Here is a 7679-nt window from a genome sequence, read left to right on the forward strand (position 1 = left end):
CTTTGTGTCATCTTGAAATGATTGAATCAACTTATTTTTCTTGTGAAACTTCCTTGTCTTTACAATAAAAAATAGAAGCTAACATTGAATTGGGGCTGTGCCCAGTTTTCTCCTACTTACAGAGGAGTTGCTGAGGTGCAGTCCCTTTGAGCTTCTCATTGCATTCATGCTGCTTTGAGTAATCCTTTTTTGAATATCCATTACACAGCAAGAAGTGTAATAGAAGGGCACAAAATAGCCTTATTTTACTTCATGTTCTGATATTTTTACTGTAAAATGAGACATAATCTGAGTTGAGTCCACCACAATGAAAACTAGACTAGCAGATATATATATAAATATATCACAGGAGGATGCAGGGTGTTTCTTAGACTTTGGGCCTTCACCTTTCAGTCAAGCTCACACATTAGAGCTGCAGTGATTAAAATATGTTCTTATATGCAGGTGGTCCTGCAGGGATGTGGGACTGTTATGTGCCAGGTGTGTTGTGGTGGTTGGGAATTTACGTTCTCGAGTTAGAAAGACCTATTTATGGTAGCCTTGCTGTGTGAATTTGAACATAACCCACATGAAGTTCCAAGTTTAATTTGTAGTACGTATTATATATTTTATATGTGGCTGTAGTAGTTGCTATTTTTATTAGGATTTTAGAGAATTTAGGAACCTTGTCCAGAGAAGTAAGGAGGCCAGCCAGTAAGAGGGAGTTTCCAGGCTCTGTGACTTTGACTTGCAAATTTTTAAACACTGCTTCAATACCTGTCCATTAGCAGCAGCAGCAGTTCTGTTCTTAATAGTAACAGTAAAAGAAGCACAGGTGTTTTGTTCCTTCCCCACCTATTGATGAAGAGAGTGAGATGAAGATATTGGTGATTTTCTCTCTGAAGGTAACTACAGGCTTGACTGGAACTTCCCTCCTGAGGAGCCAGTCTGTGCCCTGACTTCCATTTTTGCACTAATAAATAACAAACAGAATTGTATTTTTGAAATTTTATTTATAATAACATGACAAAAATAAAACACTTAAGGATCAATGTGACAAGATAAGGTCAGGACATTTACACTGAAACTAAAAATTTTGCTGAGAGAATACAAAGACCTTAATAAATAGAAAGAAATACTGTTTTTATGGACCAGACAACTCAAAGTGGATTTTGGAGAGTGATGTTCATCACGATGGTGGAATAGACATTTCCCAGTGTTGCTCCTCCCCATAAGTAACCACTCTACAACTACTAAAAAGCAAAGACTGCCAACCTGGGACTGCTGGAGCTGGGGAAGAGGAAGGGCATATTTAGGGAGTCACAAGAAAATACAAACAGAAAATTTAATGATATCTTGGAAAAATTCAGGAGCAGAATGAGAAACTTGATGAAGGAATAGAATCAATTAAAACGAAACCAAATAGAAATACATTATCTGAATTAAAAAACTCAATATAAAGCTTCAACAGCAGACTTAATCAAACAGGGGGAAAGAATAGTGAGCTTGAAGATAAAACACATGAAATTATCCAATCATATGAGCAAAAAGAAAAAAAAATAAAAATGAAACAGTAATACAGCAAGTCTGGTCCTCCCTCAGGCTAAATAACTCTGTATAACTGGAATAACCATCAGGGAAGTAAAAGGAGGAGACCGAGAAAGCACATTCAAGGAAATAATGACGTAAAATTTCCCAAGTATGGAGAAAGTTGGCAGCATCCAGATACAGAAAGCTCAGAAGCTGCCAGTCAAACTCTTCCAAACAGGAGCATCGCAAGACATGTCATAATCAAATTATTAAAAACCAAAGACAAAGAATACTGAAAGCAGCAAAAGAAAATAGACAAATAACATTCAACAGAGTCCCAATGTATCTCTCAGTAGAAACCCTATAGGCCAGAAGAGAATGGGATGATAAAAGTGTTGAAGGAAAAAGACTGTCAGTCAAGAATTCTCTACACAGCAAAATTAACCCTCAAATATGAAGGAAAAATAATTTCTTTCCCAGATAAACAAAAGCTAAGGGAATTCATCAACATTGGAACTGCCCTACAACAAATGCTAAAGGGAGCTCTTCAATCTGAAATAAAATGATGCTAAAGAATAGCAAGAAAACATCTGAAGACACATGACTTATTAGTAAATACACAGACATCCTCAGAATAATCCAATGTTGTAAGGGTGGTGAATAAACCACTTAAATACTTAGTGTAAAGACTAAAGGATAAACTAATGAGACATTAACATATACAAATACCATAGAAGAGACAGACAATATTAAAAGATGTAACTTGGAACAATAAAAAAATGTGAAAAAATCAGGGGAATGACACCAAAGCATAGAGTGGGTTTTTTTTTTTTCCATTTCTTAGATTTTATCTTGGTTAACATCAAGTTAAGAAGAGACAACCTAAAAATAAATAGTGTGATATCAAAATGCAAAGCTAGGAAAAAAACAATCACGAAGGAAGACAGTAAGACTGGAAAAAAGAAAAAAATGGATCTACAACACAACCAGAAAAAAATAGCAAAATGTCAGTAATGAGTCCCTAAATATAAATGAATTAAATGCCCCAATTAAAAATACAGAGAATGGCTGAATGGGTTATAAAACAAGAACCAACAATATGCTGCCTGCAAGAAACTCACTTAACCCACAGACATACACCAGCTGAAAGTGAGGAGATGGTAAAGATATTTCATGCAAATGAAAGCCAAAACCCAGCAGGAGTAGGGATATTTACATCAGATAAAATAGACTTCAAGCCAACGAAAGTAAAAGAAAAGAGAAAGAAGGTCATTATATAATGATATAGGAATCAATTCAACAAGAGGATGTAATAATTCGAAGTATATACACACCCAACTTTGGAGCACCCAGCCATATAGAGCAGTTACTGTTGGCCCAAACAGGAGAGAGGAAATCCAACACAGTAATAGCTGGGAACTTTAATCCTCCACTTTCAGCAAAGGACAGACTATCCAGACAGAAAATAAGCCAGGAAACATCAGAATTAATCTCTACTATAGGCCGACTTGACCTAACAGATATTAGTAGAATATTTCATCCAACAGCTGAAGAATACACATTATTTTTTCTCAGCAGCACATGGTCTAAAGTAGACCATATGTTAGGTCACAAAACAAGCCTCAACCAATTTAAAAAAATCAAAATCATATCACCTACCTTGTCCAACCACAATGTAATAAAACCAGAAATCAACAACAAAATGGACAATAGAAACTGTACAAATACATGGAAATTAAACAACATGTTCCTAGGCAACAAATGGGTCAAAGAAGAAATAAAAAAGGAGATTTAAAAAATTCCTGGGGGGCCAGCCCGGTGGCGCACTGCTACAGTGCGCTGCTTGGGAGTGCGGCGGCGCTCCCGCCGAGGGTTCGGATCCCACATACAGACCGGTTCCCGCTCACTGGCTGAGCGAGGAGCAGGGGCAACACCGAGGGTTGCGATCCTTTGCCGGTCACGAAAAAAGACAAAAAGACAAAAAAAAAAAAATTCCTGGAGACAGATGGAAATGAAAACACAACATACTAAACCTATGGGATACAACAAAAGCAGTTCTAAGATGGAAGTTTATAGCAATAAATGCCTACATCGAAAAAGAAGAGACTCTTTATAAACAACCTGATGTTATACCTCAAGAAGCAGGGAGTGAAAAACAAACCCCAAAATCAGTAGAAGGAGAGAAATAACAAAGACAGAGCAGAAGGAAATGAATTAGAGGTTAAAAAATCAACACAGAAGATCAATGAAACAAAAAGTTATTTAAAAAAAAAACACAATCTTAAGCTAGACTAATGAAGAAAAAGAGAGAAGACTCAAACAAAATGTGAATTTTTCCCAAGTTAATCTCTAGATTCAAGCACTCCCAAACAAAATCTAAACATGCATCAGTTTTTAGAATTTTTCAGACTAATTCTATTATCAATATGGAAATGCAAGAGATCTAGAGTAGCTGCTGCAACGTTAAAAAAGAAAGGGTTGGAGAACTTCCACTGCCTTATTTCAAGGTATATTATAATGTGTCTGTGCTCAGAACTGTTTGATATTTTCATAAAGATACACAAATAGATCAATGTACGAGATTGTAGAGTCTAGAAGTAACCTGATCAAACACTTTTCAATAAAAGTCTGTAGGCAATTCAGTTTAATATGAGAATACTTCAAAAAGTTCAAGGACAGATTTGTATTATCTTTCAATTCTATTTTTTCCACAAANCTTTTTGATGCACCCTTGTAAAAGATCATCTTTTCAACATTCCTTTATAGTGCTCACATGCACACACACATACAACTTCCATCTCTACATCACATCTTGTACAAATGTGATTCAAAATGGATTGTAGGCCTGTATATAAAATGTAAAAGTGTAAAATGCTTAGAATAAAATACAGGAAAAGATACTTGTGACTTTGGATTAGACAAACAAATTTCAAATACAATATCAAAAGCATGATACATAATAAAGTGATTACTCGCACTTCATCAAATTAAAACTTTTGCAGCAGAACAAGTTAAATGACCAAGAATGAATTCAAACACAGAAATGATAAGTATGTGAGGTAACGCCTGTGTTAATTAGCTCGATTTACCCATTCCACAACATGTACGTATTTCAGAACATCAGGTTGCATATGATAAATATTTATGATTTTTATTTGTCAAATAAATAAATAAACATACGTTTTTAAATAAGAAGGTAAATGTAACACTTAACATACTATACATCTCTAAAAATATCCTACTATGTAGTTTGTGTTTGTAGGAGGATGGAGATATGACCAAATATCTCCTTCTGTGAATTGACACAGGCTAGTTTGAGTGGTTTGGTCAACACTGGGCAGTGTTAAGGGGACAAGCAGTAAGATACTGGGTTTCGATGTCCTTTACACTGAAGTGCTGGAACCATTCCTTTTTTCAGGGTTACTTAATTTTCAAAGTCTAGATGCAAACACTAAACTCAGAAATAACCATTTTCTTGCTTCTGTTGCTTATTGGCTGTTTGAACCAGTTACTTAATCTCTAGAAGCTTCTGTGTTTCTATATGCATAATACTATACTGCCTATGTCTAAATGTACACTTTTATGAATATTAAATAATATAATAAACCATGCAATAATCTCTCAATAAATTCTCATTCTTATTGTGGGAAGTAGTTTGAACTGAACTAGATTAGATACAAAATAATTTGATTTCCTCAAGTTTTAAATGTTTGAGAAAAACTTTTAGTATATAGATTTTGTTTACGATACAGAGGAACAGACTAAATGAACTTCAGTGTTTGCAGATGAGGCTGAACCTTACTGAATATTCAGTGACACAAGAGAAATAATAAAATGGCAAATGGGATGAAAACTTTGCTGTGCTCTGGGTGCAGCCTCCCTTTGATTTTCCATATCTTTTTTACTTGGTGATGCATTCTTTTCCTCCCTGCCCAGTAAATGGGGGAAAATGCTTATCGTTGAATCTTTCTTTGTCTCCCATTTCCCTACAACCTATTCCAGCAATGTCTGTCCCTGGCATCATGTAACCTGGCATTAGTTATGATCCTGCAGGCCATTGAATTTATATCTACTCTAAACACTGAGGATCTTGATCTTAGTCCACATCTGAACTGTAAATGCCTGTCTTTGATTCTCTTCTACTTCTTCATTTCAGATTTTTCTGAAGGCTAAACTAATGCTCCTGCAGACTACATCATTTTCCCTCCTGTTCTTGAGAAAGCTGGAAGGGCACAGAGCAGGCAGAGTTTCCTGAACTGCTCTAACAATAGCATTTTGGGACCTCTAGAGAAATAGTCCCTAACCGAGGCTAACTCAAAGGTGGAAAGTAAATACCCAGAGGCACCAGCAACATTACTGTGGACAGTGGCTTAGTAGCATTTGGCCATGACATGTTTAGTAATGTCTTTGAGGATATAACTTTTTAGAACTTTCAAAGCCCTATTAAGTCTTGCATTGACATTTAAGTTTATATTCTGCTCTTTCTAAACTAATTCCCTGCAAGCACAGGCATAACATAAATGACACCTATGACTTAAAATGTGAGTTAGCTTTTGCAGGAATTTCACAATACATTTTGGATTTTTTTTCTTAGTCTGAGTTAGCGTTAACCTGCTAAATTAACATTCAAAATCCCCAGCCTGCTTTCCCGAGAGGTAAAGATCCACTTTCCTTTGCATCTCTGATGGATTTAGGGAATATTTGAAGACCACTTCNGGTAAAGATCCACTTTCCTTTGCATCTCTGATGGATTTAGGGAATATTTGAAGACCACTTCCCTTGCAAACCTGTAGAAGTTTTCTAACATGTTGAGATTTTCCAGATCTTTTCACAGAGTTAATCTGTGTATGTTTGAATTACTGGTTTGAAATATTCTACATTTTACTCTGATTTTGATAATGGAGGTGATTTGGCAGAGTGAGTATCTGAGGGTGAAATTCTTTCTGATGTAGCTAAAGCTAACCTAACAGCCATTCCGACCTGATCGTAAGTGAATTATCCTCCTCCCTTGGTTTGTGGAGAGTTCCGCCCACCACGTGCGAGGCTGATTACATGCTATTTGCATCTATTTTATATACTCACTCTAAAGGTTATGACTTCTCTTGCAGCTTACGGTAGTTTTGTTAGTGTAAAATGTTTTAACATATGTAAGTTTTAAGTGTGCATTACTTATAAGCAGAATTCCAGTTAAGAAAAATAAAGTTAAAGTTAAAAACATTTTCAAGTTGGCAGTAAATTTCATTGTTTCCCGTTCTTGTATGTATTCNAGAGTTTCCTGAACTGCTCTAACAATAGCATTTTGGGACCTCTAGAGAAATAGTCCCTAACTGAGGCTAACTCAAAGGTGGAAAGTAAATACACAGAGGCACCAGTAACATTACTGTGGACAGTGGCTTAGTAGCATTTGGCCATGACATGTTTGGTAATGTCTTTGAGGATATAACTTTTTAGAACTTTCAAAGCCCTATTAAGTCTTGCATTGACATTTAAGTTTATATTCTGCTCTTTCTAAACTAATTCCCTGCAAGCACAGGCATAACATAAATGACACCTATGACTTAAAATGTGTGTTAGCTTTTGCAGGAATTTCACAATACATTTTGGATTTTTTTTCTTAGTCTGAGTTAGCGTTAACCTGCTAAATAGACATTCAAAATCCCCAGCCTGCTTTCCCGAGGGGTAAAGATCCACTTTCCTTTGCATCTCTGATGGATTTAGGGAATATTTGAAGACCACTTCCCTTGCAAACCTGTAGAAGTTTTCTAACATGTTGAGATTTTCCAGATCTTTTCACAGAGTTAATCTGTGTATGTTTGAATTACTGGTTTGAAATATTCTACATTTTACTCTGATTTTGATAATGAAGGTGATTTGGCAGACAGTATCTGAGGGTGAAATTCTTTCTGATGTAGCTAAAGCTAACCTAACAGCCATTCAGACCTGATGGTAAGTGAATTATCCTCCTCCCTTGGTTTGTGGAGAGTTCCACCCACCATGTGCTAGGCTGATTACATGCTATTTACATCTATTTTATACAATCTCATTCTAAAGGTTACGACTTCTCTTGCAGCTTATGATAGTTTTGTTACTGTAAAATGTTTTAGCATATGTAAGTTTTAAGTGTGCGTTACTTATAAGCAGAATTCCAGTTAAGAAAAATAAAGTTCAAG

This window comes from Galeopterus variegatus, unplaced genomic scaffold, assembly GCF_000696425.1.
Source record: "Galeopterus variegatus unplaced genomic scaffold, G_variegatus-3.0.2 Scaffold1362, whole genome shotgun sequence".
Taxonomy (NCBI): Eukaryota; Metazoa; Chordata; class Mammalia; order Dermoptera; family Cynocephalidae; genus Galeopterus; species Galeopterus variegatus.